We start from the raw sequence: 25,117 nt of genomic DNA, 5'->3' as shown, positions 1-25,117 counted from the left end.
TGTGTATATGTACACACACACACACACACACACACACACACACACACACGCCCTCAGAATCAATCTTCTCTTGAAGCTTCAGCTTAAGGAAGTCTAGAAGCCAAGGACCCCACCAGAACACTGAATGGGAAAAGCAGGGAGGGGCAAGGAGCTGAACCAAGGAGAAGAGCTTTGTAAAGGAAACAAATCAGTCCGCCTGAAAATTTTCAAAAGCAATAGTGTTAATTCCCTGAACCCCAGAGGTTCTAACATATCACTCTACAAATGGCAAGAAAAGGGCTGTGGATAACTAGAGATTTTATTTTCTGCTTTTTATTTAAAAAAAGAAAAGAAATGGACAGTTGAAAGTACTTACAGGTATACATTTTCCTGCCGCCTCCTCTAGCTGTCAGAAAAATTGAGAAACAAGGAAAGGTAATACCAACAAAAAGAATGGAGAGAGGAAAGAAATGAGTTTGGTTTATTTGGGGGGGGTCCTCCCTCCCCTTTTCTTTTGTACAAGGAATCCTCTCTATAGCACTGGGGTGGCCCCATGTGTGCCAGCCCCCTTGAGAGAGACCTGAACAAACCCGGTCTCCAAGTGGGCACTGCCCTGCCAATCACATGCAGTACTGTTATATTAAACAAAAGGAACAGGGGGGGGGATGCTTACTTTTACCCATGATGCCTAGCAGGGGCAAGGGGGGGTGTGTGTGTGGAGGAAAACCAGTTGCAGCCGGTTTATAACCTCGGGACATGGAATTATCTCTTAATTTTTAAAGTCGTTTGTGGTATAAAAGTCAGTTAGCCACCACCACCCTCCTCTTCTCTCCGCCTATTTTGGCATCTTGCCAAACTTTGCCTTCATTCATGAGCAGTGGTTTCCTTCTAATGATGATGTTTTAACTGTTTAGTTCCCATAGTCAAAGGTCAAGATCCTAATAACCCCAAAATTATGATACTGATGCGGTATTTTACCAGCTCACCTTCCCCTTTATTTCTGATGGCCAAGAATTGGGGAGAAAAGTCATTATTAGCTAAGAGAAACAATGTTCAGAAGGTGAATTCCCTATAGTTAAGAATATCTATGGGTAAAACTGATTTTGCTGTCCCTCAATGTTATGTTACATTACATGGTTATATTCCAACCTTGTTTAAGTGTATTGATGGCCTGTCATTTTAAATCAGGATTTTTTTTTTCTCAACAAGTGATCACACAATAGATCCTACCCCCCACCAAAACCTCAACTCAGCCCCATCTTCCTGAGCTCGACTAGAGTTCACATCCTATCACTTTACAAATCAGCAAGAATGCCTCTCACTAATCACACAGATTCCAAGCAGACTCAGCTATTAGAAGTGAAGTCTGAGTTCTGAAGGAGTTTAGTCTTGAAATTCTTTTTAGCCTAATTTTTCTACCTTCTTCTCTAGGATGAAGGTTCCAACTCTTGGGTGAGGAGGAAATACTTTTTATCTCCCCCAAACCTAGAGCTTATTAAAAAGTAGGTGGGTAGAACCAAAGTACCTACTGCAGATCCAGAGGTAAGGGAAATAATTCTAGCTATATTCACCTCTTAGCTGGGAATTCTATCTGGCAAACCACAGAAAAGAAACTGTGCTGGAGTATATTATTTATATATAGCAGCAAAAACTGATTTGAAGATCAACCAGGTATAGATTTGATGAAATTTAATGGAGGATAACTGTAAATCCTTGCCCTGGGTTTTAAGGAAAATTATACCAATATAAGAAATGGTAAGCATGGCTAGACAGTTATTATTCAGTTGTTTCAGTCATGTTCAACTCTTCTGAGCCTATTTGGGATTTTCTTAGCAAAGATACTGGAGTGGTTTCCTCTCTAGCTCATTTTACCTATGAGGAAACTAGGCAAATAGGGTTCAGTGACTTGCCCAAGGTCAAACAGCTAGTAAGTATCTAGAGACACTTGCACAAAAAAATACCTGGGCGTTTCAATGTACTAAAATTCAATAGAAATCAACATTATATGATATAGCAGACAGAAAAATGAGTGTGATCTTGGCTGCTGCATTGATAAAAAAAAAAGTACAGTATCCAGAACAAGGGAGGTTATATTCCCATTGAACTCTGTTCTAGTTTAGATATACAAAATAATTATATATACACATACATATATACATATACATATACATATATATATATATTTTAAAACCCTTACCCTCTTAGAATTGATACTAAATATCAGTTCCAAGGTAGAAGAGTGGTAAAGGCTAGGCAATTGGTGTTAAGTGATTTGCCCAAAGTCACAAAGTCAGGAAGTGTGTGTGCTAGCCCATTTGAACCCAAGGCTCCCATTTCTAGGTCTGAGCCACCTAGCTGCCCCTAGACATACATAATTATATTAAGTTCTAAGTACCACATATTAGTAGGATGATTGGCAAGCTGTCGTGAGTCCAGGAAGATAACCAAGAATGCTAGTAAGGGGCCTATAAAATTCTGTCATTCATATGAAGATCTACTGAAGTAACTGAGAAAGTTTAGCCTGAAGAATAAAGTCTCTGGAGTTGGAGAATTAACTTGATTATCTTCAAAATATCTCAAGGGTTGTATCACCTGTACGAAGGACAACATTCTATTTGGCTAGAGAAGGCAGAAGTAGGACCAATGGATAAAAATTACAAAGAGACAGATTTCAATGCAATACACAGCACTTACTAACATAGCTCTCCAGAAAATAGAATAGATTGCCTCAGGAACACTGAATTGCCTCTCACTGAAGGTTTTCAAGCAGAGGCTGAATGACAACCACTTGCAGAAGCTATCTAGGACTCAGGTAGAAGTTAGACTTGAGAAACCCTAAACATTTCAATTCTAACATTTTTATGACATCTACTGGCAGATTCAAATTGCCTGATTGGAAAACCCCTTCAAAGATCGAAGTCTATCTGAAACACCTTGAATTGTTACCAAAAGGAACAAGACTATATTACACATGGTTTTTATGAGATTTTTTTTAAAGGTAAAATTGGCAAATCCCTAAGGGCTCTTATTGCCAATATACTATTTGCCTAAGTTGTGCCAATCAACCACAGCTAATAATAATAGTTTGTATTTATATAATCCTTCCTATGTGCCAGTCCCTGTGTGAAGTGCTTTACAAATATTATATTGATCCTTACAATAACCCTGAGAAGTGGTTGTTATTTTTATCCCCACTTTATAGGGGAGGAAACTGAGGCAAAGAGGTTATGACTTGACCAAGGTCACACATCCAGTATGTGTTCAAAGACCATATTTGGAATTGGGTCTTCCTGGTTTCAGGGCTCATATGCTCTATTCTAGCTCCACTACACACACAATTGCCTCTGCTCTTTTTAACTACAGAACACTAGAATGCCTAAAAAAATTTTCTCCCAAAGGATCCTCTGGCCATGAAAGTAAGGAAAGCAATCTACATCCCAATTAAAGGGAACAAATTTAACAATGAAAGATATTCACATCCAGTAAGTACTAGAAATTAGTCTGTAGGAAACAGAATGGCACTAAACTACATCTGAACTAGCCAATACTAGGCACTGACATAATTACTGATTAACTCATACTGAACTACAACAGAAAGTCTGCATCTATATCAAACTGAGTTTTGAGCAGTAAATATGACAGTATAGCATAGTAAATGGCACATAAGAACTTCAGAGATCTCCACAAAGGCACCACTGCCATTTTATAAAATAACAAAAACATTCATGTCGGTGAGCGATGGTAGAAGAAAAAGGTGATATCTCTTTGGTCTCACCTACCAACATTTCAAAGAGAACTCTACTTGTAATCTTCTCATTCAAATTTGATTAAAATAAGAGATGCTTGGTCCAATTCCAGAGAATACATTCACAAACATATTAGCCAATGTAAATATGATGAATGTTGCACTGTATTTGAATGCTAATCACTTTTCACATAACTTTTAAGATAAAGTGTTTGATATAATTAAGGTACATCATTTGTCATGAGTAAGTTTCTCCCAGCATTTTTACATTAGAGAAGTTCATATGGAGCTCTAAAATCACTACAAAATGTAATTCTTATAGTAAATTGACATATATCAGTGTGCCGTGTCAGATATCATGTCATTAAACAACAGATTCCTGAGGTTTCTAATATCCAAACCTTATAAGGAAGCAGTTATAGCCATGGTCTCTATATGGTCCAGCTAAATCATGAATCAGTTGAAGTATGAAAGCTCAAAAGAAACTTGAAGAATCTCAAGTGGTAAAAAAACAACAAAAAAACACTACATGTTAATAAAGTTCCAATGTCATCTAGGATCTCAAATTCCACGCTGTGATTTATAAGCAATGTTTTAAAAAACAAAACAAAATCACAGACCAGTCCATCAGGAAAACCAGCAATCTCTACTGAAAACAAGTAGAATATCAACTGAATATAAATGCAATTGCAGGCAATGGATTCTTTATATACATGCAATCCTTACTAACACAAAAATACCATTCCTTCTCTTTATTTATAATGTTGTCTCCCCTATGTCCCATAAGAATGTAAGCACCTAGTGGAAAGGGATTGTCTTGTTTTCTGTTATATATGTATGTATCCCAGCACTCAGCACAGTACTTGGCACAATGTTTTTTCCTTCGCACAATGTTTTTTCCTTCATCAATTCCATTCCTGGTTCCCTCTGAAAGACTAAAACATGTACATATAAAATGAGATAAGGGACAACAATGATGGTTCCAAGGATAGCTAATTTAAGAGATAAGGAGGGTTTTGTAAAAAATGTAGGTTTTGAATTAACCATAACTAAAATGGCTTGTGATGTTACTGAGGAACACAGAAATCAATCTTTCTATTCTTTCAAAATAAAAAGACCCCCCTCTGCAATACCAGAAACAGCAGGGAAGAGGGGGAGGGTGCTATTACTCATCTTTCCTCTTTACAAATTTATTCTCTAAAAGTGCCTAATAAATTGTCAGTCCCAATGTGCATTTCAGGTAGATTAAATTCAGAACCATTAAGTCTGGTCTGAGAAGGAAGTTCAGAGAACCAACTAGCAAGATGAAGCCTACAACTAAATTGGGTTAAACTCTTGCTTCATGATATAACCCTGAATAATTTTATATAAAATTTACATTATTCATGATTGTTAAAAAGCAGGATAAAATCTCTACTTCCTATTACTTTCTCCCTAATATCACTCCTACATTTCCCCAAACTCTTCCTCCTCAAGGCCTTGGGTTCTCTGGTTTGAGAAATCAGATCAGAGTCTCCATATAGACAAAATGATACAAGACAGAAACTGATGTGAGACTGAAAATAATTGTGAGAACAAAAATATAGCTAAAAGCACAGCCATATGGCCAAAAGTTTACAAGCAGTATATTCATGGAAAAAAAAAAAGTTGAAAGAGACCCAACTTGCCAAAAGGTCATGGAATAGGAGTTTCTTTCCATAAGTGAATACTCACAACTTTTCTGGATACAATCAACACATATCACACAATAACTATTCTATTCTCAACCCTCTGCAAAGTATTTGACATGGGAACTACCCCAGAACTCATATATACCCCTAATCTCTAGGAACATGTATTGTCATATAACATGGAATAAGTCATCTCAAAAGGAAAAAAACTATTAATTGGTTTGTAACTGTCACATGTATTACAACCTAATCATGAATTGACTGGGGTCTCTGTAAGTGAAGCACTCACCATTGGTTTGGGCTATCAAAATTTTAAATAAAAACTAAGTATGCAAAATTTATAAAGTAAAAAGCATAATTTGTTCTCTACCTCAACCCAAGAAGAACAAAGATCTGATAAACTAGGCATTAGATTTTTCACATAGAGAAAGTTTTTATGTTTGTTTTAAAAGTGTGGTGCTGGGGGCAGCTGGGTGGCTCAGTGGATTGAGAACCAGGCCTAGAGATGCTAGCTCCTAGGTTCAAATCTGGCCTCAGATACTTCTCAGCTGTGTGACCCTGGGCAAGTCACTTAACCCCATTGCCTAGTCCTTACCACTCTTCTGCCTTGGAGCCAATACACAGTATTGATTCCAAGATGGAAGGTAAGGGTTTTAAAAAATAAAATAAAATAAAAGTGTGGTGCTTTACAATGTACTGGTTTACTTTGGGATAATCAAAGCAAGAACTTATGACCTTAAAGGGAGTCAGAATTTAATATCTGTTATAAACTTTCTTTTATGACTGTAGGAGCAGGGTATTTTGTCCTATGGACCTCTGTTGACTTGAAAATTAGGATAAAAATTTTAAAAACCTAAACTACACTTACTAGTCTATTCACTTCATGGGGCTATAACAGGAAACGTTTTACATGTTATTTCTCTTATTACATTTTTCCTCATCCTGACCTATCAAAAAGTTATGCTTTTCTAAGAAAGCACAGAGAAACAATATACAAAATACCTCTGATCCTCAACTTTTATCAAGAATCTTCCTGGGCTAAACTATTTAACTATAGGTCTTTTGCCCTTTTTACACAGCTGGAACTGATCCTTCTCTAACACTGATCCCCTTTTGCATTTGTAATAAGTCATCATTTGTCATCAACACATCATTCCCACTCATAATCTCTATTCTTGCTACCTGCCTAGTCAATTCTTGAATTGTATCCTCTCTGCTCAAACTATTCTCTTACTTTCCATAGCAGCAAAAATTAAATCACAAATGGCAGAAAGAATTCTCCAGGAAAAGAAATCCAACTCAAAAGTCTCACACTAATTAGTCTACACAGAACTTGGCTAATGCCTAGAATCAAGTAAGTTCCACAAACAACATCAAGGAAATATTTAGGTAATCAAGATCTATCTATATAATTTTTCTTTCCACAAAGTCCTTAGTTCCTTCACCATCTTACCAACTCATCTTCATCTGACCTCTCAAATTTAGCCCTCTTCTGCTGTTCAGACCCCTATAGGAGACAATTTGGTAGTACAGAGGAGAGACAGCTATAGTTAAGGAAGACCTGAATTCAAACCCACCCTCTCAAAAACTAACTAGTTAGGGGGCAGCTGGGTAGCTCAGCAGATTGAGAGCCAGGCCTAGTGACAGGAGGTCCTAGGTTCAAATCTGGCCTCAGATACTTCCCAGCTGTGTGACCCTGGGTAAGTCACTTGACCCCCATTGCCTAGCCCTTACCACTATTCTACCTTGGAGCCAATACACAGGGTTTGAAAAAAAAAAAACAAAAACCAAACAAACAACAACAACAAAAAAACTAACTAGTTACATAACCCTGGACAAGACCCTTAATCTCTATTTGCTTACATTTTGTCAACTGTAAAATGGGGATGTTAACAGCAGAGTTAATACAGGTTCTATCAAACATTCAAAGAACAGCTAACCCCAATACTATACAAACTATTTGACAGAATAAGCCAAGAAGGGGTTCTACCAAATTCTTTTTACGACACAAACATGGTACTGATCCCAAAGCCAGGCAGGTTAAAAACAGAGAAAGAAAACTATAGGCTAATCTCCCTAATGAATATAGATGCAAAAATCTTAAATAGGATACTAGCAAAAAGACTCCAGCAAGTCATCACAAGGGTTATCCACTACGATCAGGTAGGATTCATTCCAGGAATGCAAGGATGGTTCAATATTAGGAAAACCATCCACATAATTGACCATATAAACAAGCAAACCAACAACAATCACATGATTATTTCAATAGATGCAGAAAAAGCCTTTGACAAAATACAACACCCATACCTATTGAAAACACTAGAAAGTATAGGAATAGAAGGGCCTTTCCTAAAAATAATAAACAGTATATATCTAAAACCATCAGCAAACATCATCTGCAATGGGGAAAAACTCAAAACCTTCCCAATAAGATCAGGAGTCAAACAAGGATGCCTATTATCACCTTTATTATTTAATATTGTACTAGAAACACTAGCAGTAGCAATTAGAGAAGAAAAAGAAATTGAAGGTATTAAAATTGGCAATGAGGAGACCAAGCTGTCACTCTTTGCGGATGATATGATGATTTACTTAAAGAATCCTAGAGAATCAATTAAAAAGCTAGTCGAAATAATCAACAACTTTAGCAAAGTTGCAGGATACAAAATAAACCCACATAAGTCATCAGCATTTCTATATATCTCCAACCCAGCTCAGCAGCAAGAATTAGAAAGAGAAATTCCATTTAAACTCACCCGAGATAACATAAAACACTTAGGAATCTATCTCCCGAGACAAACACAGGAATTATATGAACACAACTACAAAACACTCTCCACACAATTAAAACTAGATCTAAACAATTGGAAAAACATTGATTGCTCATGGGTGGGACGAGCTAACATAATAAAAATGACCATCCTACCCAAACTTATCTATCTATTTAGTGCCATACCCATTGAACTTCCAAAAAACTATTTTACTGAATTAGAGAAAACCATAACAAAGTTCATTTGGAAGAATAAAGGATCAAGGATATCCAGGGAAATAATGAAAAAAAAATACAAAGGAAGGTAGCCTTGCAGTCCCAGATCTCAAACTATAATACAAAGCAGCGGTCATCAAAACAATTTGGTACTGGCTAAGAGACAAAAAGGAGGATCAGTGGAATAGACTTGGGGTAAATGACCTCAGTAAGACAGTCTCTGACAAACCCAAAGACCCCAGCTTTTGGGACAAAAACCCAGTATTTGATAAAGACTGCTGGGAAAATTGGAAGACAGTGTGGGAGAGATTGGGTTTGGATCAACACCTCACACCCTACACCAAGATAAACTCAGAATGGGCAAATGACTTGAATATAAAGAAGGAAACTATAAGTAAATTAGGTGAACACAGAATAGTATACATGTCAGACCTTTGGGAAGGGAAAGATTTTAAAACCAAGCAAGACTTAGAAAGAGTCACAAAATGCAAAATAAATAATTTTGACTACATCAAATTAAAAAGGTTTTGTACAAACAAAACCAATGTAACTAAAATTAGAAGGAAAGCAACAAATTGGGAAACAATCTTCATAACAAAAACCTCTGACAAAGGTCTAATTACTCAAATCTATAAAGAGCTAAACCAGTTGTACAAAAAATCAAGCCATTCTCCAATTGATAAATGGGCAAGGGACATGAATAGGCAATTTTCAGTTAAAGAAATCAAGACTATTAATAAGCACATGAAAAAGTGTTCTAGATCTCTTATAATCAGAGATGCAAATCAAAACAACTTTGAGGTATCACCTCACACCTAGCAGATTGTTCAACATGACAGCAAAGGAAAGTAATGAATGCTGGAGGGGATGTGGCAAAGTAGGGACATTAATGCATTGCTGGTGGAGTTGTGAATTGATCCAACCATTCTGGAGGGCAATTTGGAACTATGCCCAAAGGGCGCTAAAAGACTGTCTGCCCTTTGATCCAGCCATAGCTCTGCTGGGTTTGTACCCCAAAGAGATAATAAGGAAAAAGACTTATACAAGAATATTCATAGCTGTGCTCTTTGTGGTGGCAAAAAAACTGGAAAATGAGGGGATGCCCTTCAATTGGGGAATGGCTGGACAAATTGTGGTATATGTTGGTGATGTAATACTATTGTGCTAAAAGGAATAATAAAGTGGAGGAATTTCATGGAGACTGGAACAACCTCCAGAAGTGATGCAGAGTGAGAGGAGCAGAACCAGGAGAACATTGAACACAGAGACTGACACATTGTAGTACAAGAGAATGTAATGGACTTTTCCAGTAATGGCTTTACAATGTCCCTGAACAACCTGCAGCGATCTACTGGAAAAAAAAAAAAACTATCCTCAAGCAGAGGACAAACTGAGGGAGTAAAAACACCAAGGAAAAGCAACTGCTTGACTACAGAGGTTGAGGAGACATGATTGAGGAGACTAAATGAGCGCCCTAATGCAAATACCAACAACAAGGAAATGGGTTCAGAGCAAGGACACATGTGATACCCAGATGAATCGCGAGTTGGCTAGGGAAGGGGTGGGGTGGGGGGAGTTTGGGGGAGAGGAAAAGAAAATGATCTGTTTCCAATGAACAATGTATGAAAATGACCAAATAAAATGATGTTAAAAAAAAACACCCAAGAAAAATAACTCCTAGATTACAAGGGTCCAGGGGGATATTGTTGTGGATAAAGACTCTAAAAGAACATCCTAGTGCAAACATCAACAACATGGAAAGAGGTTCTCATCAAGGACACGTGTCATACCTGGTGGAAAGAATATGATTCTTGTCACCTAGGAGGAATCATGTGCTAAATTGACTAAATAAAATCTGAAAAGCAATTAAAAAAAAGAAAATTTCTGAATAAAGAAATAATTTTTTTTAAAAAGAGTTAATACAGGTTTATTGTGATAAGTATAGTGTGAAATATAACTGTGAAAAGTATATAACTTTATAGGTAGGTCAGGATGAGGAAAACTGCCATATGACAAATATGGTAAGATGTATAAAGTGCTTAGCATAGTGTCTGGCATGTAGTAAGTGCTATCTATATAAATGCTCATTCCCTCTCCCACTATTAGCTCTCTCCTAGAACAAACCTTTGATTCTAAGAACAGTTCTACACTAAGCTTATTTTCTACTTCTGCTGTGAAGGTCACCCATATCTCTCTGATCATTGTGTAAAGTCATATACAATACTACCTAATGGGGTCACCTATCTAAACTCATGTCCTATTCAATTCTTGAAAGATTAAACTCTATCACCAGGTGAGCAAACAAGTCTGACATGAAGTGGGGAAAGGGGGGAAAATGATCAATAATTTTTATGATCACAATTCATTCTCCCAATAAAGCTTTTTTTTTTCCCCTTCACTAAAATAAATCACCACCCTGATGGATTCCTGCTCTTCAGCAAACTATACTAGAATCAGATCCAGTTATCTATAGTTGAAGAGAGATAGAGACATTATCCTGGAAATAGTGCTGATAGAACAAGTTCATAATTCACTTCCCCAAATCTGTGATGATCTTAGCAAATTTACAGAACCTCCAGTCCTTTTGATATCTGTAACTGAATCATTACTGAGAAAGGTATAGGAGAAAGAGGAAGATTTAGGAAGAGAGAAAAATATGTAATGCATAGACACACAATTGCTAGAATAAAAACTATTACTTAAAAGTTATCAAAAATTCAATTTTTTGTAAAATATGTGTTTCTCAACATTTCTAACAATAAAATTCATAGTAGTCACTTGGGTGCAACATGAAAAAAAAATAATTAAAATACCTATGTGCACAATGATAGGAATTCCCAGAATCTCAAGCTCAATCAGAAGGATAAAGGAAACATCCAGCCATAACTCAGAGTTGGCTAGGCCATTATAGTATAAAGAAGAGTTCCTGGGATTTTAAAAATATTTTTATTAACTATATTTCTTTGTAACTAAGTTTCTTTTGTAATCCTTTATATTTTAATTTATACATTTAAAAACATTATTCTGAACTATTGTGCTCAAATAAATAATAAACTGGAGAAATTCCAGGAAGTGATGCAGAGTGAGAGGAGCAGATCCAGGAGAACATTGTACACAGAGACTGATACACTGTGGTACAATCTAATGTAATGGACTTCTCCATTAGTGGCAAAGCAGTGATCCTGAACAACCTGCAGGGATCTATGAGAAAGAACACTATCCACATTCAGAGGAAAAACTGTGAGAGTAAAAACACAGAAGAAAAACAAGTGCTTGATTACATGGGTCAAGGGGGATATGATATAGACTCTAAATAAACATCCTAGTGTAAACATCAACAACATGGAAATAGGTTCTGATCAAGGTCACATGTAATACCCAGTGGAATTGCATGTCGGCAAGGGGAAAGGCAGGGGGAGGGGAGGGAGGAATAGAATATGATTTTTGTAACCAAGGGATAATGTTTGAAATTGACCAAATTTTAAAAAAATAAATTGAACTGGAAAATAAATAAAAACATTATTTTGAGAATTGGTCCATAGGCTTCACCAGACTACTAAAGGGGTCCACGACATAAAGAAAGGTAAGTATCCCAGATCTAAAACAATGACTCTATGATCCATGAATCTTTTCCTGTTTCTAGCTGACATTATCAATCTCTCCTCCCTCCTTCAAACTATTATTAATCAATAAGCATTTATAAGTACCTAAAGTATACTAGGCACAGAGACAAAAAATGAAACAAGAGCTCATATTCTATCATAGAAGTCTCTACTTCTGCTGCCAAATTAAATACAAAATAGAATGTATTTGTCTATATGCCTTTATCTATTCTACTAGATTATAACTCCTTGAGGATAAGGGCCATGTCTTACCTACCTTGGCATACCTGATAGTATGTAAACTCCTTGATGTCAGGATTGTCTTAACTTTTATATTTGTATCACCAAGCTTAACAAAAATACATGGCACATTTTTGGTGATTAACAACAAAAGTTTGTTGTTTATCTTCCTGAAGTCCTAACACAAAGTTTAATAATTGTTAAATAAATGATGGGAAAAGATCAAAAGAATTTAAAAAAAGAAAAAAAGGAGAGTGATATTCTGTTTGGGGATATTAATGACAAATAACTAAACATCAATATGTTGGGTGCTAAACAAATCTCCATCAGGGATATGACTGGAGTTTTGGCTTTAAAAGATCTCTATTACAGAAATGAATAATATGGAAATAGGTTTTGAACGTGTATAACCCAGTGGAATTGCTTGTTAGATCCTGGAGTGGGGAAAATCACAAATCATGTAACCATGGAAAAATATTCTTAATTATTTTTTTAAAGCACAGAAACAGATAGTGAGGTAAAGGCAATGATAAATAGATAGATAGATAGATAGATAGATAGATAGATAGATAGATAGATAGATAGATAGATAGATAGATAAGAAAGCAAATAAACAGTGAATAAGCAAATGAGCAAATCCCCATCAGGCTCTCAAATCCATTTAACTTCTGCTTTAAAACCCAATGGTTAGAAAATGGAACTTATGTAGTATATGATTGTGATGGAATGCTATTGTGCTATAAGAAAGAATGAGCAGGATGATTTCAGAAAAACCTGGAAAGACTTATGTGAACTGATGCAAAATGAAGTGAGCAGAATCAGGAAAACATTGTATACAAAAGTAATACTGTTTGAAGAGTAAATGTGAATGACCTAACCATTTTCAACAATACAGTGATCCAAGACAATTTCAAAGACTCGTGATAAAAAATTCCATCTGCCTCCAGAAAAAGAACTGATGGAATCTGAATGAAGACCAAAACATACTATATTTCACTTCCATTTTCTTTCTTTTTTTTGCTCCAGATATCTTCCACAAAATGACTAATATGGAAAAATGCTTTACAAGATAGCACATGTAAAATCGCTATCAGATTGCTTACCAATTTTGGAACCCAAAGCAAAGAATACTAAAAATTGTTTTTAATGTCTAATTGGAGAAAAAATAAAATTATTATTAACAAATGTTGAGGGTGGAGAGAAAAGGGAACCTGGATTCAGAAAGACTTGAATATCTCGGATCCTGCTTCACTCACTATCTGAGTCTCTTAATCCATCTTCTTCAGTATTTTTAAAATGGAAATGACAATAGTATCTATCTCATAAGGTTGTAGAAAAGACTAAATATATAGCATATGTATTTATAGAGCACATGTAAAGGGTTATGAAAACCTTAAAGCACTATGATACTTATTTTTGGGGTGGGGGTGGGATTAGATATACATTAGTAAAAGAGCTGAACAAGTGCTCAGAACATATTTCAAGGAGGAAAACATTGCCTGGCCCCAGTAAAATTTCTGGCAGTCATTAACTAGGATCTGGATATCAATATTAATTAGGAAATGGAGCTTAAAGGGAACAATGGGTCACTTTCCTTCACTATTGGGGCAAAAATAAAGTCTATGTTAGAAACTCATAAACTTCTCTGAATTTATGGATTTCCTTGGTCTAGGCATAGAAGGCACATCATCCCAACTGAGAAACAATATTGTTCAATGTCCTAAAGGTCAGAAATAGTTCCTGATACCAATCTTCCTATAATTTTTTAAATGATTTTTCTAATATTCTAGTACTGCAATGTTTATTATAATTTCCCCACACAGCACCTAATAAAGCCAATACCTACAGCCGTCTACAAAGCATTCGGTGGTACTCTATATTAAGAGTCTCTACACTTATTTGACTAAGCTTTGTTCAACTGTTAAGGGAAGGTAGGCTGAAGCAGAGTATGTGGAAGAAATCAGGATCTGAGAAAAGGGGACTTATGTTCTAATCCTTTAGTACTTTTGGGGCAAGGCAGCTAGAAGCATAGTGGACAAAGCACCAGAACTGGAGTTGGGAGTACCTGGGTTCAAATCTGACCTCAGATACTTTCTGTGTAACTCTGGGCAAGTCACTTAAACCCCCCAAATGCCTACCTAGTCCTTGTTACTCTTCTGTCTTATAACTAAGACAAAATATAAGGATTAAAAAAAAAAATCTTGGAACCTAGGTACAAGAGATACAGCACTAAAACACTAGGGCAGAGGAAGGTGTCCAAGAATATCTTGGGTAAATCAAACATCAATTGGATGCCTCACTTATAACTCCAAGATATTTTAAAGTACTTCACCTCTACCATTAACTCATCAAAAAAATTCAGTTACTTACCCTTTGTCTGTAACTCCTTTTAGGGGCTGATTTTAATGGTCACAATTAAGGTTCTGCTAAAAGGTCCATTTCTTGAACATTTTCATACCTTTGACTTAAGTAGGATTAGACCCTTCAGAGATCCCCTCATGAAAAGAGATATGAAGCACACACCTGATCTAGATTCTTTACTTTTTACAAAGAGAGCTGAGCTAAGAGAATGGATCATAACAATAAGAAAAATGGATCATAGTAGTTTGAAATTGCTTCACAATGGAATGGGAAAGATTTGGGGGCCAAGAAAGATTACAACATATAATGTAGGTTAGATATCTGGCTTTTAGGTGTTCATCATCTGCTTTTGCATATCTATGAGATTAAGGATGCCTTTTTAACATGGAGTTTACATTCATTATTTTTACTATACAGAGCAAGCTTATTAAGACATCTCAACTGAAAGGTCTTTTTAGAAGAGAAATAATTAGCTCTTTAAACACACAAGTGTTAGTTGCTGATTAACAAGCTTTTAAAGAACTATTTGTCCAAACCATAGCTTCAGTAATTTTAAAAGATGGTTCAAATATTACTCTTCCCCCAACATCCAATGATAAGGGAAAAATCACTTATATAATATCTACTATGTGCTGGGAACTATGCTAAAAGATTTACAAATATTATCTTATTTGATACAACCCTTCAACATAGGTGCTATTATTATTCCCATTTTACAGTTGAAGAAACTGAGGCAAATAGAAGTTAAGTGACTTTTCCAGGGCCATGGCTAGTATCTTAGGGTAGATCTGAACTCTGGTCTTCCTTACTCCAGCCCTCAACTGTGCCACCTAGCTACCTCCAATAATAAGCAAGAGAGCCCTCAGCCATTTCCCAGCTGTGTGACCCTGGGCAAGTCACTTGACCCCCATTGCCTAGCCCTTACCACTCTTCTGCCTTGGAGCCAATACACAGTATTGACTCCAAGACGGAAGGTAAGGGTTTAAAAAAAAAAATAAGCAAGAGAGATGGCAGTAGGGATGAAACCAGGGAGGTAATGCATACCAGATTACTAAACTATTTATTTGTCTCTTGTCTTAGTGCCACCTTCTATCTAATAGGATAAAAGCAAAAGATCAGTATATATTTGCAAAGAAACTGCAAAGTCAACATTTTTTCTTAGAAAAGTCAAAATATTAATCTTTCACATATACTCTGAAGTGAAAGTCTCTGCTTAAGAATAAGGTGGAGATAACTTAGTCAGAAGGCCTGGACCCAACTACCTAATGTGACTGACCTAGACATCTCAAACTGGACGTCCCATAGATATCTTAAACACAACTCCTCTTTTTCCCTAAAAACTTCTCTCTTTCTAACCTCTTAGAACTTGAGATACTACTATCTACTCAGTCACCTAGGTTTGAAACCTAGGTGTCATCTTTTAACTTCTAACTCTCACCCCCCCCATATCCAATTTATTTCCAAATCCTGTCAATTCTACCTTCCCAAAACATCACATATATATGTATATATGCGCATGCACACCACGTGTACACATATATTCCTTGACACTGCCACCATCTGCAGGTGCTGTACCACTGCAATAGTTTTCTGAGTGGTCACCATGCCTCAAGTTTCTCCTCAGTCTAGCTGATTCTCCTCCCAACTAACAAAGCAATATTCCCTAAAGCAGAACATGTCACCCCCTTTCTAATCAACTACAGAATAAATCCTTACTATCTCCAATATTAAATGTAAAATCTTCTGTTTGGCCTTTAAAGCCCTTTTATAACCTGGCCTCTTCCTAGTCTTCTTAGACCTTGCTCCTCTCCACATACACTACAATGGTACCATCTCTCTTGCTTGCACCATCTCTGGACTCTGTGTGTATTCTCACTGACTAGCTCCCATATCTGAAATGTCCTCCTTCCTTGTCTTTGCCTCTTGGCTTCCCAGGCTTTCTTCAAATCTTAGCTAAAATCACACTTTTGCCAAAAGTCTTTCCTAGTTCTTCTCCACTACCAGTATTTTCCCTCTGAGATGACCTCCAATTTACCCTGTATACATCTTGTTTATATATAGTTGTATGGTTGATTCTGCCATTAAAATATGAGCTCTTATGGGGGCAGCTGGGTAGCTCAGTGGTTTGACAGCCAGTCTAGAGACTGGAGGTCCTAGGTTCAAATCTGGCCTCAGCCACTTCCTAGCTGTGTGACCCTGGGTAAGTCACTTGACCCCCATTGCCTAGCCCTTACCACTCTTCTGCCTTGGAGCCAATACACAGTATTGACTCCAAGACGGAAGGTAAGAGTTTAAAAAAAAAAAAAGAGCTCTTTGAGGGCAGGGACAGTTTTTAACTTTCTCTGAATCCCTAGTGCTTAGAACAGTACTTAGTTCATTTAATAAATGATCACTAATTAACTAACTAAGCAAATTACTTAACTTCTATGAGTCTGGCAAATCACTTAACTTTCCTCATCTATAAAATGAGGAGACAGTCTACAGCCAGTATTGAAGTCAGAAAGACCTGGTTTCAAGCATGGTTTCTGACACATGTGACCCTAGGGAAGAGGCTTAACCTCTTACTCCCCAGGGCACAGAGCAATCACCACCACCTGAATTGATAGGAGTTATCTCTATATCAGAAATCCTTTGCCTCAGTGAAATCATAGACCCTACTCTATTCTTCCCCACAAAAAAAAAACAAAAAAACTTTCCTTGTCAAGTGACCCTGAATTTGTCTTTTTTTAAAATGGCAACTGCACTGTAATACAAATCTCCATTCCTGTTGTAGGTCCAGTACCCAGGATTTAAACCCTCAATGTAATTAATACATCATTAAAATACAAGAAATACTGCTAAAACAAAGGCCCTTGAATTCAAATCAGAAGGTACTTCAGCAACTGTATTTTGCATACAAAAATGCCACATTTCTCCATACAGCTACTAGTGTGTAGAAAACTGTTGTGAAGTAATAAACAATAAGCTATTGAAATTGCCATTTTGGAATCACACTGCTCTGGTAGGTATTTAATTGTCAAGTCTCCAAGATTAAATTAGAATCAGGAACTTTAAGAACAAGCAAGCTAAAGAGTGATTCATATTGGGGGAGGGGAGAATGCATTAGATTTGGACTTATTTGACAAAGGACTATTACTGAGCAACCATTTTGAAATTCCCCTGAAAGTCAGCATGTTTCATTTGATTTTCCTTAAGCTAAAATTTCCTTTCAAAAACATAACCTGAAGATGACTATCTCTAGCTTGTTAAAAATAATGGTTTACCTGCCCGCTACAGTACCCATTTAAAAGAGGACTAGAACCTATTTACGGTTGATTCTCATCACTGATACCATATTTTCTTCTGATTATTCTCAACAAAATAGTACTAACCCTAACCTTAATTTACCTTTGAAAAGTAAGTATCAACAGGGCATGCTGGGAAAAATGCCAACTAAAGTAAGTGGGGAAAACACTTAACCCTCTCTCTTTTTTTTATAAAGGTTTAACAGTCATTTTTTACTAAGTCAATATGAAGGCAAGAAAAGGCCAGCAAATGACAATTTTATCAAAAACCCCAAAGTTCATAATGGTTTTTAATCAAAATTTTCTCAATATTTTGTATTTTCCTTATTTAGACCAAAGGCACAGATCTTATTTCAGGTTACCAGACATGATTTAATGGTACAGTCATTATTTTTCAATCTTCCATTTCCAAAAATCTGTGTCAACTAGTCATGAAGATAAAAGTCATCATTGTAGCAAATCTTTTGACCAATCTATAGAAGGAAATATGAAAGTAACCCAAAGCTTTAGAGAGCTGATAAGAGGCACAGGACAGTTTTCTCAACTGTTAAGTGAATTGATAGTATTTAAAAATCTACAAAACTAAAATGGAGGCAGTGCTGTAAGTGAAGCAAAAAAAAGAACACTGACCAGGAAGATAAGAGGATCCCTGAGTTATTTTCCATGTCATTTGTAAAAGGTAGCTGGTTAAACTAGATGATCTCGAAAAAGTCCTTCTTAGCTCCATGTTTCTGTGATTATAAAAGCTACCCAATGCTCCTGTAATTTTAAAGAAACAACTCAACCTGACTTTTATCTATCTCTCCCTTTACAAATGCCTACCTACACCTTAAGGATCAGAGCAAATCTAAGTTCATTTTATTTGATTCATAACAGTTCATTTTGCTGCCCCAGAAAAGTATAAAAGAAAACATACCACAGTGAAAACTTTCAATATTTAAAGCAAATTTATTCTTCTACCACAGTAAGCACATATAAAAGACCTGGGCAGAAGAAAAATATGAAGTTGGAGCTCATCAGAAGGCAAAAATCTTCTCTTAATGTCTTTAGGCCCTGTTTCCTACACTTGAAAACTCAGTCCTCACTACCTATCAAAGAGTTAGCAGTGAGTTAGCAGTACCTAGCTCCTAGACCATTAGGACATCAATGATGTTCAATAAGAGGAAGGAAATAATTTCCAAATGAGCTGAATACAATAAGGACGTGTTTTTTACTATGCATGCAATTCTTCTAACTTTTGCTTTCTCTCGCCATTAGCTATATGCTCAGATTATCGAATTCAGAAAACATCTGTCAGACTGTTAAAAAAAAGTGGACACTTGACTTGATGGACAAATAATTTAAATTTGGGTAAGTAGCTTCACCTCTCAGTATTCCATATAACTGAAGACAGGAGGTACCACACTTCATGGGTAGAGGAAATTTTCTTACCTGTAAGCTAATTATGCTGATGAATTCATCAATCTAGTCCCTAGTCCTATGTAGTACACAACTACATTATTGTTTTTAAAAAATCATTTTTGTAATTTAAAATATATGTCATTTTTGTGGTTCTCGAGATGTATTTTCCTTTTTATTTTCTAATAAAATTGATTTCATTCATGACAGGAAAGAAAACATATTGAAGAGTACATCTCAAGGATTTTTATTTCTCTCCTGCTTTCTAAAATTGTGACTAATTCACCATTTAAATCACTAGATGCTTTCTTCTCATCTACCTCTTTAGAATTCTTAGCTCCCTCTGAAAACTCAACTTAAGGAATGCAATAAAATGATGAGGATGATCAAGCATGACTCAAAGAGATGTGGGAAGTTACTTCCAAGCCTCCCAATGCTATGAAAATACACATGTTTTCAGACTTTTTCGATGCATGGATGAGATGATTTTCCCCCCTTAAAAAAAATACTACTTAGGCTTAGAAATAGGTCCTAGGTTCAAATCTGACCTCTGACACTTCCAGTTGTACAATCCTGGACAAGTCATTTAATTCCCATTGCCTAGCCCTTAAGAGAGTTAACCATGATGATGTAAAGAAACAAGACAACACTTTTTAAAGGGAAAAAAAAAGCTCAGCATACAAGACCTTTCCCATTTCCAGTTGTTAGAACTCTCCCCACCACCCCAAAACATTGAATTTTGTATTTCTCTGTTATGTTTTTCTTCAATGAAATATAAGCTCCTTGAGATCAAGAAGGTCAAGTTTCAGGTTGGGGCTTTTTGGTCTTTGAATTTACAGTGCCTAGCATAAGTAGGTGCTTAATAAATGTTTACTACATTAAACTGAATATGCTCCTTACTTCTAAAAGCTGTCTAATCTCTTTTATGAAAGTAAATTCAAGAATCAGAGAATTAACTGACTAAATTAGTGATTTGAAAGTCAATTTTAAAAATGAAGCTTTTTTAGATGCCTAGTACTCTCTTTCCAATAACCTGGCTGCAGACATATTGCCTACTGCCAATTGGCATTCCAGTAACTCCCTTTCTAGAAAGGAAATACAAGGATGGTATCTAAACCAAGAGACTATCTAGAGTTAAGCAAGTCTGATCATCTGCCATCTGTGCTGATCGACTTCAAGTTTGGAAAAAAGTCATTTCACCTTAGAATCTACTCTTAGAAAGTTATCACCCACCCCCTTCAAGTTCAACCCTCAAATTCCAGGCTACCTAGACGATCAAATTCAGTAGTAGCACCAGATTGTAAGTGATGGATTTCAGAAGTACATCAATGTTTCAAAGAATATGAAGTCCTTTTGATGTAAGTAAGCATTCTTTCCTTTGTTGCAGATCAAAATCTTTTTCTTCCTATCATATGTGACTATTTTCTGTTTTCCATAGATGTTCTACTGAAGATCTACCCAATATACTGAAAGCATTCTTTTATATTTGTAAGTTTTCTGGGGCTACTGATATAACCCATATCAGCCTATTTACTGCCTCAGGGAGGGAGAAAGAGAAAGGAAGGAGGAAGGGAGAGAATCGTAATCACAAAATGTCAGAAAACAACTGTCAAAAATTGTTTCTACGTAAAGTGGAGGAATTCCATGGGAACTGGAACAACCTCCAGGAAGTGATGCAGAGCGAAAGGAGCAGAACCAGAACATTGTACACAGAGACTGATACACTATCGTACAATAGAATGTAATGGACTTCTCCATTATTGGCAATGCAGTGATCCTGAACAACCGGAGGGATCTATGAGAAAGAACACTATCCACATTCAGAGGAAAAACTGGGAGTAGAAACACAGAAGAAAAACAACTGCTTGATTACAGGGGTTGAGGGGGATATGATTGGGAGTACAGGCATTAAAGGAACATCCTAGTGCAAACATCAACAGCATGGAAATAAGTTCTGATCAAGGACACATGTAATACCCAGTGGAATTGCATGTTGGCAACAGGAAGGGCAGGGGGAGGGGAGGGAGGAATAGAATATGATTTTTGTAACCAAGGAATAATGTTTGAAATTGACCAAATAAAATAAATACACACACACACACACACACACACACACACACACACACACACAAACACAGTTTCTTTGTGTAATTGAAAAAAAATTTTTAAATTAAAAAACAAAAACATTTTAAAAAGTTTTCTGGTGCTCCTGTTGCATTTATGAATGGACCACCTCTTTTTCTAGTCATTCTCCTCCTTTATGATATCTCTTATTATCATTTCTTGCTCAAAAGTCAAATACTCTTTCAGTCACCCAAAACTCTGATTCTTTGTGGAAACTGTGATATTACAAAATTTATAACCATTCATCTGGCACAAGATGAACCAATTAATATTTTTTAAATGTGGTTTTCATGTCAGGTAATAGCTAATGATCATTATTAAAAACAGTGCACAATTTCCCAAATCCATACTGTCTTATCAGCAGTGCCCAACCTAGATAAGAAACAGACATGAACTCAAACAAAAAGCAAAATCCTTCAGGTTCAAGTTAAAAGGATCAGGTACCATTCAGCTAACTTTAATTGCAAAGTTATTCCTGATAGTTACAAATTATTCCTTAAACATTTATTAGGATTTAGTCTTTCACAAACCACTCAGTCTCAGAATTTACAAGATTTTGATTATGCAAAGCTGAGATTGCTTTAAAGGGTTCAGAGAGGGGAGTTCACCTATTCAAGTTGTAAAAGATGATAAACAGGTGTTGAGACCCCATTTTAAGAAACATTTAAGTCTAAAATGGCACCAATTTTATTTATTTATTAAAACTTCATCTTTGCTCCAAGAAGGTTAGTGTAAAAACATCTGAGAAGAGCTATTTACATAGTTCTGTTATCTCTCAATGTCGTGTCTTTGCTATTCAGACCATTGACTTTTTGATCAGTACTCAGCTCTCTTAATATTATGGCAGTAATACATACAACACGTATTTAATAAATGTTTATTATTGATAATGGTAGGTACATCTTTCCATGATGTAAATGATACTTAGAATCCAGGGCAAAGCCAATACACAGTATTGACTCCAAGACAGAAGGTAAGGGTTTTTAAAATAAAAAATAAATTAAAAAAAAAAGAATCCAGGGCAAAAAAATCCTGTTTTATCAAGTCAGATTTAAGAACAATCTTTGTTGAAGAGCCTATTTTAATCTGGGGACAAAGGGATTACAAAAATAAAATAACTAGTTATGGCCAAGTCATTTCAGTTTCCCAGCAACTTGTTTGTGGATTTAGCTATCCTCATTCATCCACTCAGTCACAGAATGTTAGTATTAGAAAGGAACTCAAAATCATTTTGTAAATGTGTAAACTGAGGCTTACTAAGTTAAGTGATTTGTCCAAGGTCACATGGATACGTTAGCAGCAGAGCCAGGACTCATACTTTTGTCTTAATTCCTAGTCCTATGTGCTTTCTACTACATTTTAATGACAAAAAAGAATTCTGCCAGCTAGGAAAGGAAGTCACCAAATTTTCCACATTGCAGAGAATACATGGTTGTCATTTTCCTAGATGGAACTACTCCACAGCAAAAAGAAAGGAGATATTGTTATTTGCATCCCAGAGAAAAAGAGAGTCCCAGGTTCTCTAAAAAGTTCCATCTGGGCTTAGGACGAGTGAAATTATGAAAGATTTTCACAATATATAACTAAATTTCTCAAATTAAGTATACAAATTCTGCAACCATTAAACTGAATGGTCAATGGAATATTTTAAACTCCCTAAGAAAGGGGTAATGTGGCAATAAGTTGGTCTTGGATACAAGTCAATCTGGGTTCAAATCTCCTTTTCAAGAACAGCAGCTATATGACTGGACCTACCTTGACTCTCTCTTCTAAGAAACTTTATCTCTTCTTTCTATAGTATTCTCAAACAGCCAGGTCACAGTGGATATAGAACTCAGGATTTGGAGTCAGAGAAGATCTGAGTTCAAATTCTGTCTCATACTCCTAACTGTGTGACTATAGGCAAGTCACTTAACTTTGCTCAGTTTTGATTTTCGCATTTATAAGATAAAGATGATGATGGCAATAATAACAACAATAAGAGCATCTACCTCCCAAAATTGTCTTTAAAGTGTTAAAAAAATATTGGCTATTATTAACCTCTTAGTGTCCCAAGCAATTCACTAACAGTAATAAGTTAAAGAGTTTTAATCTGCAGTACCACCACAAATTCATTATTCTTTCCCAAGAAAGATCATAAGCCCTGTAGCTAGAGTAATTATTACCTTAAAAAGTTTTCTTAAGTGCCAAGATGTTTCTGGTTATATTACTTCAAAAGCTCATACAGAAAATGTGGTTTGAAGAACTGGGGGAGAAAATAAGTGTAATTTTATTAGGCTTTAGTTGTCTCAAACTTAAAAGTATATACAAGATCCAATGCTAATGAAGGTGGATTTCATTACAATAAAGATCTAACAATATGAACTATACAAAAGTGGAACTGATTATTTCATTAGGTGGTAATGGCATAAGCAATATGGAAATATGTACTGCACAAAAGGCTGGTATAACCTATACCAAAAAATATATATTTATTGCTAGAGGGTGAGGTTGAGGACAGGAGGAAGGTGGGAGGGAGGGAGGGAGGGACGGAGAGAGAGAATTTCAATTGTAAAATGTCAGAAAATAATTGCCAAAAATTTCTTTTTAATATGTAACTGAAGAAAAAATGTAAAAGCAAAAGGAAATTCATTAAGTGGCAAGCTCCCCATCACTATAGGTATTTAAGCAAAGACTGAGTAATCAGTGTAGTGAATGAACAGAGCACTTGAAGACAGGAAGGACTACATTCAAATCCTACCTCACATACTGGCTGAGCAACTCACTTAACCTCTTCAAGCTTCAGTTTCCACAGCTGTAAAAAGGGAATAGCAGCACTTATCTCATGGGATTATTGTGAGGATCCAATAAGATAAGGTACAAAGTCCTGTGCAAACCTTAAAGAGATATATAAATGTGAGCATCTATTATTAAGCCATAGATTTATGATGCTATCATTTTCATAATCTCTATTTTTAAAGATTTCCATGAAAAATAAGGACAACTTAACTTACCCAGAGGTGATAAGCCCCAAAGTCCACAATTACAGGTTCACTAGTCATTTCCATTCTCTCCTCTTCCTCATCTTTCCCATTTCTTTCTCTCTCATACCAAATGTCCATCCTTGTTTAAGATGAGTATCCTCCTTCAACTATTTTTTAAAAACTCTTGTCTTCTATCTTAATATCAATTCTAAGACAGAATAGTGGCAAGGGATAGGCAATCAAAATTAAGTGACTTGCCCAGGGTCACACAGCTAGGAAGTATCTGAGACTAGATTTGAACCCAAGTCCCCCCCCCATGTTCCTCCTACCCTCACTCTTTCCCTTCTTTTAAATAATCTAAACTATATTGAGTATAGACTTCACACTTAACTGTAGATATTTGGCCTTTATTTTTTATTGGAACCCTCATATTCTCTAAAAAGTTTCCCTGGATTCCTTCAAGTCTTAGATAAAGTTCCACCCTCTGCAAGAAGCCTTTTCCAGCTCTCCTTAACAGAGAGCCTTCCCTCTGAGACAATCTCTAATCTAGCCAGTATATATCTTGCTTGTAGATAATCCTTTGCATAGTCTACCCCATTAGATTATAAATTCCTTGAGAGGAAGGACTGGTTTTTTTGTTAGGTTCTTTTTGCATCTCTAGCACCCAACACAGTACCTGCCACATAGTAATTGCTTAATAAATACTTGTTGACTGACTTAACTAATGTATTTTTTACCATCTAGTATGATATGGCAGGATGT

The 25,117-nt window shown here is 36.1% G+C and overlaps 1 protein-coding gene across 10 annotated transcripts in view; it reads right to left on the bottom strand.

Moving 5' to 3' along the window:
- The window catches only part of GATAD2B (GATA zinc finger domain containing 2B), a 102,173-nt gene that overhangs the window by 69,026 nt on the left and 8,030 nt on the right, over positions 1-25,117 (bottom strand). For 3 of the 10 annotated variants that reach the window (XM_056816420.1, XM_056816419.1, XM_056816416.1), the window contains exons 2-3: positions 24,133-24,186; positions 23,558-23,637 (exon numbers count right to left, since the gene is read on the bottom strand). The exons of 4 other annotated variants lie outside the window; for them this stretch is intronic. The gene's annotated coding sequence lies outside the window, so the exon portion shown is untranslated. The remainder of the gene's footprint in view (positions 1-23,557; positions 23,638-24,132; positions 24,187-25,117) is intronic. 3 more of the 10 variants (XM_056816421.1, XM_056816417.1, XM_016430362.2) reach the window with 2 other exon arrangements.

The sequence above is a fragment of the Monodelphis domestica genome, chromosome 2 (assembly GCF_027887165.1).
Source record: "Monodelphis domestica isolate mMonDom1 chromosome 2, mMonDom1.pri, whole genome shotgun sequence".
Classification (NCBI taxonomy): domain Eukaryota; kingdom Metazoa; phylum Chordata; class Mammalia; order Didelphimorphia; family Didelphidae; genus Monodelphis; species Monodelphis domestica.
The sequence above is the reverse complement of the archived record's forward strand: the minus strand, read 5'-3'. Positions and strand labels throughout refer to the sequence as shown.